Below are 13,941 nucleotides of genomic sequence, written 5' to 3'. Positions count from 1 at the left end.
TTAATTACGGGTGCTAAAAAGGCAGCATTATTAATTATGAGGGCAGAAAGTGGGCATTTTTAACTATGAGGGCAGAAGAGGCAGCACTATTACTGATGTAGGCAAAAAGGGCAGCAATATTACTGATAGAAGTAGAAAAAAGGGGCACTTTTACTGTATGGAGGGCACTCAAAGCAGCATTTACTGCTTAGGACCTAAGTACTCTCTGGGGTGCTATGGAAAACATAGAGAGGATGATCGAAAAGCAATGAGCCAAAGCTTTTTTTGTCTCAATTTCTGAGTGGATGGAGTTAATGTGATGGTGTAGTCGCAGATAGAGAAAAAAAGGGAGAAAGAATACACCAATCAGAGATAACACCACTTGTCATCAGTGGAGGTAACTGCTCTGTAATCAAAGTCACTATATGGAGTTGGTAACTGACTATTTATCAGAAGTAGACTATTACTATGAAGGGGTGATTAGCGAGCACATTTTCTGTGAGCAGCCTTAATCTGGAGCCCTGGAGATAGTATTATATATATATATATATATATATATATATATATATATATATATATACACATACACATAATGTGTGTGTGTATGTACATATATCTACACAATAAAATGCAACATATAGCACAGTGCCCGCTTTTGTACTCTACAAACTAATAGTGTCCCCATATAGTAATAATTTACCCTTTGCGCACACAACAGATTACTGCCTCCTTTGCCATACCATGCCTTATTAATATCTTCTCCATTACCAATAAGATAACAGGGCCCCCTTCTATATCACCATAAGGCAGTGCAGAGCAGAAAAGGAACTGCTTTCCTTTCCGTTGGCAACTGTGTGATAAGGACGTGTGATCCTTATCACACAACAGCCAGCCGGGTCCGAATTTCGGAGCATTCACTTTATAATATCCATTGACTTTTCCCCCCACTTTGGGTGGCATAGAAGTGCATCTTATACAGTGAAAAATATGGTATGTATGACACGTTGTGTTCAAAACACTAGAAAAAGAAATTAACATTTTGATTCCTCTTTTGTTCATTCACTTTATATTTTGTCAATTTACGAAAACAAGCTACTAACACTTCTATTTTTAAAAGCATTCTTACTTTGCCGCATCTTTTCCACACCTGGCTGAAACTTTTACACAGTACTGTAATATCATTGTACTTGGGGCAGTGAGCTCGCAGTGACAGAAGAGGGGGGCACAGGAACCGCATTTCTGGATTGGTTGGGGTTTAATTTATGAGACTCCACAGATCAGACTTTTATCAACCATCCTATGGATAGGTGATAAAAGTGTTTTCTGGTAAAATCCCCTTAAAAACTTTTCTAGGCCATTTAACTCTTCAGATGCTGTAGCCAATGCTGGCCAAGGCATCTAAGTAGTTTTATAGAAAACGTTAAGAATAAATTTCTCCCTTACACAATGTATTAAATATTGAAAAAATAGAAATAAAGTAAAGCTGCACATAGCTTGTATAGACAAATCTGTATCAACCAGTACCATAGAATATTACACGCAGCACCGTTAAACCAATTAAAAGAAATAAAGCCAAAATAGCATTTTTTCATTTATCTCACTTACCCAAAACAGGGATAAAAAGTAATAAAAAAGTCACACAATTTGTTACTGTAAAAACTATAACTCATCTTACAAAATACAAGGTCTTATACAGCTATGAAAAGAATAAAGCTCTGATTGCTGGAACACAAAGGGGGAAATAATTTACTCGTTCTTAAGGCTAAATTTTGTTATGTTACTAAGGGATTAAAACAAACTCAAGTTGACTGAGTTATTTGCAAACTATATTTACTTGAGACATTAATTTAAAATGTACAATATAAAAAAGTGAAATTTCCTGGGGAGAGTTTTTATCATTTTAATTGGACTATTAGGGAGCGCGGAAGTACAGTATACAGAGTGGCCTGTAGAGGGCTAAAGATAGGCATTCTGGTACATCAAAGATGGTTAACACCGTGGATGTGGCAGAAAGTAAGATAAAAGGATCAGTTCCTGCCACACTCAGGGGAAGTGTTAGCTCAGTGGAGCAGAAAGGCTGCTAGCCAGAGGTCCACTGTGGACCAGTGAGAGGTGGTGAAGGAGCCGCGTCAGGGACTCAGAGCCTGGGGTCCGGTGTGGACCAGTTTGGGCCAGTCACCCGTCATTCACAGGAGGATGCCCTCCAGATGCCCCGGGTAGGGTTAGTGACTGAGACCCTGTGGGTTGTAAACCCAGGACATTATATATGGACTGGGATATGCTGTATTATTTGCTGTCCTGTGAATAAATGCTGGCAGGCGCCAGATTTAAACAGAAAATCAAGTCTCCAGGAGCCGATTGTGTGGTGCCCATTTCCCTAACTGACAGGTCGGCGATCCACAGGCGAAGAACCCGACTTGCCACAGGGGTTACAGGCAATGTATTACCTGTATATTTTTTTCACTAATTAAAACCAGATAATGAAACATAGGACTGGGACAAGAGGTAAGCGACCAGCTAGGGTTCCACCTTGCCACAGGTGAGGAGGGGGAACAAAAAAAAAAAAATTGGGGGACACAACATTCTATACATTGAGCACTTTCATCAGTGATAGAAGTGCTAATTGTTATGGGAGTCCCAGGGGGCAGTAAATGTGGTTTATATTGCTCACCGCACTCTCGTTTTTTTTGTACAGCATACATAGGAATAAAGACTTTCACCCCAAAATGTATACCCCCATTTGTCCCGTGTTCAGAAACATACCCATTGTGGCCCTAATCTTCTGTCTGTATGCACAACGGGGCCCAAACTGAACGGAGCACCACACTTTAACTGTCTTTTAACTTTTACGTGATCGCTATTATCCATTGGATAATGGCGATCACGTGACCAAAGACCACTCACTGCGGCCCCCCGTGACATCTCCAAGCTCTTGGCTACCTTTGGTAGCCAGGAGCAAGGAGATTTTTAATTTCCTCTTGCCCTGCCCAGCTTCTGCGCTTGCGTCTGCCATTTTGGCGATGGGCGCATGTGCCAAAACTGGGAAAAGGTCCGTGGACAAAGATCCGTGACTGGGAAAAGCGTACCATGGCCCCCCATGAAATCTCCAGGCTCCTGGCTCCTGATTTTAAATTACCCCGCCAATCTGCGGCTTTTGTGCCTGCGACCGCCGTTTTGGCGACGGACGCGTACGCAGAAGCCGGGCAAGGTCCGCAGATAAATCTGGGGGCTTTAGGTACCTAATTTCATCTCCCCTCATGGATATGATCCATGAGGGGAAATTAAACAAACTTTTTTTCTCCTTTTTTTCACTTTTTTACCTTTTTTTAAAACTTTTACATGATCGCTGCTATCCATTGGATAACAGCGATCATGTGACCGGAAACCGCATACAGCGGCTCTCGGTGACAGCTCCCTGCTCTCGGCTACTCATACTAGCAGGGAAATTTTACATTTCTCGGGCCTCCCGGCTTTCTGCGCAAGCGCGTGACGTAATGCGTCTGGCGCGCATGCGCAGACGCCGGCGGCAGGGCCAGGGAGAACTTAGAAGATGCCGGACGGCGCGGACGACGGGGGGTGAGTACTCTCAGCTCCCCTTACGGAACGGATCCGTAAGGGGAGCTGAAACTTTGTTTTTAACTTTGCATAGACTTTAACGAGATCGCCGGTATCCGGTGGATACCGGCAATCGCGTGACCGGGGGTGGGACCTGAATGACAGCTCCATGCTGTCGGCTACCTCTGGTAACCGGCAGCATGGAGCTGTTATGTCCTGAGCCTGCAGGGCTTTCATTCCTAGAGGAGGCATGTTTTTACATCCTCTAGGAATTAGGTCCAGCAGGCCAGGATGTAAAAAGGCAATGGGGCCGTCACTAAGGGGTTAATTATGTATTTAATATGAATTTTGAAGTTCCATTTCATAACAGTTTTTGTTAAAGATCTTTATTGGTAATATAATTACGAGTAGGTCATGTGCATGCTCTTTGGTGCCCATATTTGGTCAACAGAGTGTGTGTCCTTTTCGCTTGTCCGAGCACTTTCTTGGTAATGCATACTTCCAGGAGTTGGAGCGCATGCCGATACACGCATAGCATCTATATATGACTACTTCCTCTATTTGGAACGCACATCACTTTAGGTGCCCAGAATTTTCCCAGACATCATTGATTCTGTTCTGCCTATATATTTATTGACTATACCGATTACTGTTATGCTTGAGAAAGGAGGCATGATGGTGTATAGTCCTCCAAAACACATCGCATGCTATTGGAATAATAACATTCTGGATTTCCTGCTGTAGTGGAGTTTCCTATCCATTATTGAATGGTGAAGTCATATGTGATGTGCCTTTCTGGACTTTAAGGGGGTAAGTGTAAATCACTACCCCCTTGTGAAATAAGCTGATTTCCAACTTTGCCTCATAATTTACGTCACACACCACTCACACTGGGATATTTTTTATTTCTTTGTTTATGCTTTACATTGTCCTGAAACCGATATCAAGTAAGTCCTTGTCTTTCCTGCTTTTTTTCTATCATTTGGCTTTATGTTGGAGCACTGTCCACTACTTTACTGGGATTGCAGCAGATAGAATTGATTGGCTCCATACCCTGACGGCTGATGTGAACTTGGCAACTGCTGCTGCCGCAAGCGCATCTTCTGCCCTGAATCCACACAGGTTAGTTTGTGCCTCCCATCCCTTTCCCACCTTAGCCCTTCGGTTTCCCCCAGGTGCAGCTGCTCAGCGATACACTGCGAGAGCAGCCACTTTGCAGCGGTAGTGTAGAAGGGCCTGCTGTTTCCCCTGGTCCTGGCAGTAGCTCCTTCCAATCAGCAGCTTGGCTGTGTGACCAAGTGTTCAGCACCCAGTACTCTATTGCAGAGGGATGGCAAGTTATTGCTTCCCTGTTTGTTGAACTGCCTTTCCCCCCGTCACTCTCTTCCTCCTCTCCCCATCTATTTAGTTTGGAGAGCCTGGTACGTCAGCCAGCAGCTGCCACATGTTCTACTGTGACGAGTTCTACTACTACAGCCTTACTCATGCATGTTGCAAGTTCAGGCCCTCAGCTTCATCCAGCCACTAATTTGGTTTTTAGAAGTGATAGGGAGGATGTGTTTTCTTAAATGGGTCCTATTGTAGGGCCTGAGGTGTCACAGGTGACATTGTTTTTTTTTATTTTTTTGCCTCCATCTCTTTCCCCAAGTGGTGTCACTCTTCTCTATGCTACGTCCTCCATAGGCAGTGACAGGTGTCATGGTAGGAAATCTCACGACTGCAGTTTTGTCAGAAGTTCCACCTCCTATCACAATAGACACCGTAAGCATTATACCAGTGAACTTTCTCCATCATTGGGGTTGACAGAATCCAGTTGCAGCTCATCTTACTCAGAATCCTCCAGCACTGATGATACCCGTAGGAGGGGCAAACAGCGGTGTCACTTCAGTTTCAAGAAGACTTGTGGTTCCTCAGAGGTGCCTGTGGTAGGGTTGGCACCATCTGGGTCTCAGGCCAGAAGAGCATATCCTCCGACTTCCATTCCAAGGTCAGCTCCCTCGGCACCTACTGCAATGATGTCCACAGGTCAGGCTCCAGATGAAGTGTTGTCCAGCCTTTGGATGTGGGGTTTAGATGATCAATCAGGTTGAGATTTTATGTCTGTTATGTGGGCCATGCTGGTGATTTGGGTGCTGGTCAAGGGGGTCTGACGGTGCCCACTAAAATGGCTAGCACATCTACCACTCAAGCTGTGGGTTCAGGGTTTATTTGAGCACATTAAGGATAAGATATTGAAAGGGGAATATCTTAACTTATGTTTGCTGGTGTCCACAGATTCGGTAGTGGTGCATAAGGAGTGTAAATGTGAACAATCTGGTGAAAAAAAACATAAAGTTGCTAAAACATTTAATAACTGACTTCAGGTTATTTTCATCTTAGCTTGTGTACTTTGCCAAAAATTTCCTGATAAATCTTCTCAGCTATTTTTTTCATTTGGATACTATCTTCAGTACCTATTGTATACACGATGGCACAGTGTGGTGCTGTAACGATGGGGAGTTCAGGCGATGTTTGGGTCTGAGACTTGACATTGGATGGAATTCTAAGGCCATTGATATATGGCTGAGGTTAATGACTGCACAGCCACAATCCTTTACAGTTGCAGCCCAAGCCCCTCCTCCTACCACTGGGTGAGGGGAGCAGAGTGACACTAATTGAGCCAATGATTTTTGATGGCTCTTCAATGAAGAGCATTGCAGATTTTATAGTGCTTGAAATTGTGGCATGAGTGCTCCGTCTGTGGTGGAATTCACTCAGTCCTCTGTTGCCTGGGAAATACTTCTTCCTCAAGTCAACGCATCAGGGTAGTAGTAGGCCAAAGGACCTGATACACATTCCAAATATGTTCCCATGGATAGACCTGTACCACAGGAAATGCTGCATGTTCCAAGGTTTCCAAGGAGGTGGAATTGAGTTGCTTTGTTGGCCTCTTTGATTCCCTGCCATTTTCGAACTTGCGGTTGTCACAGAAAATGAGCAAGAAAATCTCAATTAATTTACCATTTATTGTATCAAAAGGGTTCATGAGTCAATGATGGTATAAACAAGCAGCTCATTGCAGTACCACATTCTTCCTTTGACAGCACAGCGCAGCTGGTTAGGAACGCTGGCCATGGAACCCTTATGGCGAAATCCAACACAAAATCTGCAGTCTGGCTGTTGCTAATGCATGTGGATTATTTCCATCTCCTTGGATGCGAGCTCAACAGTAAGGTTTACTACAATAGGTGACTTCCTATGGGCTGTTTTTACTTTGAGGTTTTAGTTCTTTTCTAGAGTGGGTAGTTTATTTGGGGACTGGGTTAATTTCTATTACCCATTACCTTGGTGATTTTCTCTTTGTGGGCCCCACTGACTATCCTCATTGCCTGCTTTTACTGAGCACTTTTCAGTACTTAACAGCACATTGTAAAGTCCCCCTTTTGGAGGACAAAACTGAGGGGCCATGTACCACATGGTTGTTTTTGGTTGATTGATTCACTCAATTTTGTTTTCAGCTTGCTGGAGGAGAGGTTACAACTCTTTTGTGAGGAGCTGGATGAGTTGATTCAGGCTTGTAAGGTCACACTCGATCAGATTCAATTCCTGTTGGGACTTTTAACCTCGCTGGTGTCCGCACCCACCTGTCAACCATGCCTCCAGCGATCACAGCGGTCTGTGTTGACTTGCAAATACTCACAGGAATGCATAAACATTGCATCAATGGAGTACGCTTGCACATTAGGTGTTTTCAATCAAAGCAATGACAATCAGGAGTGAGTGGATGACCTGTTTTTATTTAAAGAACAATGAAAACAAAGGTCTGGTACCGTGTTAGCCAGTAGAGCAAAATGTAATTGTTCCCAGCAAGAGAAAGCACGTAATCTTATAGATATGATACCTTTTAATGGCTAACAAAAATGTATTTTTGTTAGCCATTAAAAGGTATCATATCTACAAGATTACGTGATTTCTCTTGCTGGGAACAATCACATTTAAAGAACAGGGATGGAAATGTATTATGGCATGAGCAAAGGATCTCAGAAAAAGAGTTTTTGATGCTTATTAGGCTGGAAAAGTTTAAAAAAAACATCTGTAAAGTGTTTGGACTTCACCAATCCAGTCAGACAAATTGTGTACAAATGGAGGAAATTCAAGCCGATTATTACCCTTCCGAGGAGTGGTCGACCTACAAAGAGCACATCACGAGCAAGGCGTATAATAGTTCTGTTACGTGTGTTGCTGGAATCTGTAGTTCTAAGCTTCCTAGCAGCACAGCCCTCACAGGGTTAATTGATTGAGCTGGCTGGGTGTGGTACTCCCTGCTAACCAATCTCCTGTGTCTGTGCTCACATATAAACCCAGCTCCTGGTCAGTCTCTGTCTAGTGTTCAGGGTAAGCAGTCATGAATCCTTGTCTGTTGAAGTTTGCTGTGTGATCTGTGTCTTGCTGGTTCATGTCCGTTTGTTCGTTTATATTCTGTCAGTTTTGTGTAAGCTTGCTGTGTGACCTGCTATCTGTGTCCTGTTGCAGCGTTCTGTGTGAACGGTGTCCGATACTGCTGGACTCCTGGTTAGTGTAGGGACTAGCAGTATAACCAGTAGCCGTGAAGTGGCCTGCTAGCTTTCACGTTTTGTACAAAATGTCAACTAATACCTGGTATTTATATTCAGCTTATCATCTGTTACTAGTGGTTGTATTTTGGCTGCTGTATGCTGTGTATTCTGGCTCTGTGTGTCCTGTTGTTCAGTTCCTGTCATGTGGCATGTGAATGCGTCCTGTTCTGGTGCATGGCTCCTAGGATCAGCTAGGGCCCAGATCCAAAGACCGCTGGGCTGCCCATATTGGGGCAATGTCTCCGCTTAGGTAGGGCCAGGCCAACCTCCTCGTAGCACAGGGTCAGTTTGCCAGAAACCCGTGTGCGTACCCAGTCCTCTTTGGGTACGATTGTGTGGGCCATTCTATTTTATCAACTTCATTTCTATACCCCTTTTATACTATATAGGTATATTTATATAACTTTTTTATATATCTGCATTTATACATGTTTATCTGTCTATGGGTGATTACATCTTTGTATATATATAAATAATAGATGTGTGAGTATATGTATATATGTTTCTCCCAGCATACTTTATGGTCTACACATTACTGTCTATATTTTACGCTGCATTTGATTTAATGATCTATCCCTTAGAAATACTATCTAAAACTTTACATTGTGACGCAGAACACAGATATTTCTTGCTCTGCTTTTAGTGCCCTCCACACAGTAAAAGTGCCCCTTTAACTACTTCTATCAGTAATACTGCTGCCTTTTTTGCCCACATCAGTAATAATGCTGCCTCTTCTGCCCCCATAGTTAACCCCTTAGTAACTGCCCCGATGCCTTTCTATGTCCTAGCTAAGTGGGCTTTAAGGGACATAAAAACATACTTCCTCTGAGGATTAAAGGCACATGGGCTCAGGACATAACAGCTGCATGATGTCGGCTCCCGGAGGTAGCCTACAACATGGAGCAGTCATGGGGGGAGGGGCGCAGGAAGACCCTCCAGTCATGTGAATGGCGCTATCCAATGGATAGCGCCGATCGCATTAAAGCACATGAAAAGTAAAAAAAAGTTAGTTTCAGCTCCCCTCATGGATCGCATCTATGACGGGCACTGAAACTATTCACCCCCCTCCTTCACGATTTCCTGTGATGATCTTCTCCAAAAAGGACCTTTGTTTGACTTCTGTGCATGCGTGACAAAGGAAAAATGGCAACGCACGCACGTAAGACCAGATCATTGTGGGACATTTAAAATCTCCTGGTTCCCGGCTACTGAAGGCTACCTGAGGGTTAAATTGCGTGAATAAATAGCATGTCACGGCTGCTATTAGCAAGATTGACTCCCCCCCGCTCTGCCAGTCGGCTCCCATGGGAGTCTATTGGAGCCGCCAAAAACATCGCTCATCTGAAACAACCCACAGGAAATCATGGGTTCTTTTAGATGTAATTTTTTGATGCACATACTTAACATCAAAATGACGCTTGTGTGAAAGAGGCCAAAGTGAAAAAAGGTTTTAGACCTAAATAAGGCAAGATAGAAACACTACATACTATATATGCTGACAAGGTCTTTATGCATCTCCTCTGTTACTACTTTGTTTATTTTCAAAGGTACTGAACTTTACTTCCTGGAAACTGAAATAGCACATCATTTCTGTATCAATTAACTACCAGCTGCCATTGAGTACACATGTCTTGCTAAACAACAATGGAGGAAGGAAATATGTATTTACAATATGACAATCCACAAAATAAAAAAAAAGAAATAGATACAGCAAGTACCAAAAGAGCAAAGCCCTTACTTCATTCCGCAGACAAAGGTCAAAACTAGGATTTGATTGAAAAAAAACTAAAAAAGAACAGTATACAGATAACCTCTATGGTTTTCATTATTTTTGTCGTCTTGTTAAAAGAGAATGCAAAAACCTTTATGCTTATGCAACCCCCACACAAGCATGTGACAGCAGTCGTATGGGCCCCCAGGGTAAATTTTAGACCTACCATTCCCCCCTAGCTTGTTGCTTCAGTGCACAGGTCCCAGTGGCATTGAAAGGGTCTATAAAGATGTATGTCCCATTCCCCCACAAAATAAATAATACAAATAATGTTTCTATGCATATAGATAGATTATATATTCTGTAGACTATGTATACTATCCAGATGTCACAAGTTATGTCATCTCTTATTGGAGTCACTTTTCTTCTCTATCCAGCACAGACCGCCATGATGACAATTTATCTCTGCAGAATTTAACACACTTTTTGGCTCCTCTGTTTTTCAGCACATCCATAACTTTTTCTGCTTCTATAAATACACTGCATCCATAGTGCTCCACATAGTAAATAGCACCCGCCTTTTGTACTCACAAAGTAATAGTACCACCTTTGTGTCTCTATACAGTGTTGGTTGCCCTATACAGTATTAGTGCTCCCATATAGTAATACTGCCCTATTATGTTCTACATAGTAATAGTGGCCCTATACAGTATTAGTGTCACCATTGAGCTGGTATATAGTATTAGTTCCCCATATGCGCCCTATATGGTAATACTACTTCAATTGTGCCTCCATACAGTAATTGAGCCCCTTTGTTCTCCCATACAGTGAAAGTGCCTCCTTAACATAATAGTGTACCTTTGTGGCAATTAAAAGAAAAAAACACTTAAACTCACTGAGCTTCTGAGGATGAGCAGGTCCTCTTCCTGCTGCCTACAGCCTGGCACAGATGGCATGATGCAGAGGCATCATCACACTGCCTGAAGCAGACAGAGATTTGATGGTCGGGACACGGGTGCACGTCTTTTGTAAGTAGCAGGGTAGAGAGATCTCTTCTTCACCTTAGCTTTCAGTTAGATCCAAAATCAACATTTGCCTGAGGATCCAGGCAGGACCTCTTCCCCTCTGTGTCTGGATGCACCCCTTAGGACCATGATTGTTATGCCCTTGCCTTCAAAGTTCTCAAGAAAGAAGTGGGGCCAGGCATTATGTTCAAGTAAATGAGGCTACACTACAATACCTGACACTACACACTGATAAAGATGGGGCTATGTCGGATAAAAGCCAAAATACTGTAATAACTCTGTATTTGTGACTGAATGGAGACCAGCAGTTGAAATGCTGATACTATGCTATTAAAATGCTCTAGGATTCAATAATGGCGTTTTTTTCCTATGTAGCACCAACGTATTCTGCAACGTTGTACAAAGAAGAGACATCCGCTGTTTTCCACAGTATGAATGACAATCTATTTATTTAATTGATTTCATAGGAAGTGAATTGCAAAAAAAAGGGACAACATACAACCTCAATGCAATGATGTATGTTATGTTAAAAGTGCTACAGTTTCACAGATTAAATTTCTGCAATACTCTGAAGAGTACTAGCGTTCCAATTACTGATGGTATATTATAGGAACAGTATATGGAGTTTGTATACACACATAGACAAGTCCATTACTGTCTATTTTTAAGAGGAAAACTTTGACTGCAAAGGGAGGCAGCGACTCTTGCTTTTAGCAATCCAAAACATCCATCACACACAGAGTACATACCATTATTTTCATTATCATTAGGGCTTCTTGAGGCAAGGTACAAAAATATTATCATGACCGATTTGGGTTTCTATGAGATTCAGCTTCGTTATCCCTCATGATCTTTAATTTTTAGCTGTACAGCTAAAAAGAAAACATACAAGCAAAGAAAAAATACAAACTCAGGTTTGTTTGCATCATATGTTCTCTGTGTATTTTTGAAAGGGAAACACAAAAATGGACATATATATATATATATATATATATATATATATATATATAAAAGATTCAGTTTGTGACTATTTCAATTATCATCATTTTCATATATACCCTGACTTCAAAACACCAACCCTGATCTAGACCAGATAAGTGCATCAATTATTTTATAGTCTATGTAAGTGATTTATATAGAGGTAGACTCCTTATAGCATGCCAATCTGCTTCTTTTATGTATTCAATATCATTTGGCTTGGTAGCAGCTGCCTAGCATTAATTGCCAAAATTAACTTTATTGCCTGCCGATAGCCCAAGTCACTTTCAATGTTTATTTCATCCAATTTTAGGTCATTGTTTCAAACAGGTTTCACTGTGCCTGTATATATGTGATTTAAGCTATCTAAAGGTATTGATTTAGCTGCCAACTGGAACATATTTCTGAAATGTAATTCTCTTATTCATATGATATCTGTACATACCTTTTGGTAACCTGCTTTGCTTTGGACTTGTTCTTGTCTCTCTTGATCTCAGGAGCAAACAGACGTTGCTTCAGCTATTATATCAGTGATTGCATAACTCTTGTTACTCATTAACTTATTGCAGTGGGCCCCCCATTTGTTCAGAATGTTCTGTGACCACTTGCTGTTCTTTATTTATCTTTCTATGGCCACCAGCATTGCCCACCTGGGCTTATGTACTGAAGACAGAACAAAAGTATTTCATCATATGTTGAACTCTTTGTTTCATATTAACGCAGTATGACACAAAACCTAAATAAACAAGTAGGACTTATTGGGTTATGGGAAAAGCAGGTTTTGCTAAAATCTGTTTCAAATTCAGTAGTTTAAATTCAGTTTGGATTAAAACGTTGTTGTTGTGTATAAAAGATTTGCAAAAATCAGTAATTATTTTCATGCCAAAGCTATGTAAAGTGACATGAAGTTGTGTCATCTCAGGAGAGGAAAAAACTACAAATATTTAATCAGGCAATAGTACCGTAATAGCCAAAAAGTAAGAGCCTTACTCCAGCCAAAACCTGAAAATTCTGGTTTAAATGCAGCTGCCCTAGTATGAACTCCAAAGCACTAGTGTCCAGCAAAATTGAGGTCACTGGATATATTTGGAAGGTGCCTGAAGAGTGTGGTCACTGGTGATTTTTTTTCACTAACAAAATAGTAGTCCCATCCCCCAATACCTTTAAATGTATTCTTGCCGGGACCCCTACAATCACTAGAAAAGTGGTTCCAAGCTCCCAGATCTGGAGGAGCATGAATTCAGCAGTGATCAAGTATGTATCCTGCTGCTCCATACAATGTCTTTAAGGCTGATGAAGAACGCCGCACACTGTACTTGAATATCTTTGTCAGTCCCCAGCGTCCATATATGATCATTGGTCCATTTAAACTCTTCTGGAATGGAGAGCTGAAGAACGGGGTGGAAGTCCAATATGGGCCCTGAGCTGGATGAAGATTTTGGGCCTACCACCAGTATAAAGTTCTTAAATTATCTAAAGGTTACCACATATATACCATACCAGAAATGAACTTACTATTGGATATGCAACAGAACCAACTTATATCATAGAAATGGCACCAAAACCAAGCTTACTACATATATACGGTATAGAACCAAGATTACTACTGAGATATGATACCATAACAAAGATTACTGCATAGATACGGTACCAGAACTAAATTTACCACATATCAGGTAAAAGGGTGACAGAACTAGGATTAGTACATAGATACAGTACCAGCGTTGCGCTTACTACATAGATACAATACCAAAACCAAAATTACTGCTTAGATATGCTACCAGAATCAAGCTTGTTACATGGATATGGTAACACAACAAAACTTACTACATTGTTATGGTAACAGAATTGATCTTAATACACACAAGACAGATCCGCTGCGGATTTTCTGCAGTGGAATATCTTTAGCTACTCTGCAGAAGATCTGCAGATGCAAAAACCACACCACTTTTTTGGTTGTAGATTTTGATGTAAACAGCTTTGGATTTGCCAAAAATTTCACCAAGCACATTTCAAAAAATCTGCGGCATAAATTGACATGATGTAGATTTTGTGCAGATCTGCTTAAAGATTTCTTCAGACAGGTGCATGCGCTAAT

At 41.6% G+C, this 13,941-nt stretch overlaps 1 protein-coding gene across 2 annotated transcripts in view; it reads right to left on the bottom strand.

Moving 5' to 3' along the window:
* The window catches only part of LOC136611236 (angiotensinogen-like), a 39,868-nt gene extending 27,550 nt beyond the window's left edge, over nt 1–12,318 (bottom strand). The window contains exon 1 of one of the 2 annotated variants that reach the window (XM_066590607.1): nt 12,289–12,318. The gene's annotated coding sequence lies outside the window, so the exon portion shown is untranslated. Of the gene's footprint in view, nt 1–5,363; nt 5,465–12,288 lie in introns of those variants that run through there. The other variant, XM_066590618.1, reaches the window with a different exon arrangement.
* Between the last annotated feature and the right edge of the window lie 1,623 nt (nt 12,319–13,941).

This window comes from Eleutherodactylus coqui, chromosome 1 (genome assembly GCF_035609145.1).
Source record: "Eleutherodactylus coqui strain aEleCoq1 chromosome 1, aEleCoq1.hap1, whole genome shotgun sequence".
Classification (NCBI taxonomy): domain Eukaryota; kingdom Metazoa; phylum Chordata; class Amphibia; order Anura; family Eleutherodactylidae; genus Eleutherodactylus; species Eleutherodactylus coqui.
The sequence above is the reverse complement of the archived record's forward strand: the minus strand, read 5'-3'. Positions and strand labels throughout refer to the sequence as shown.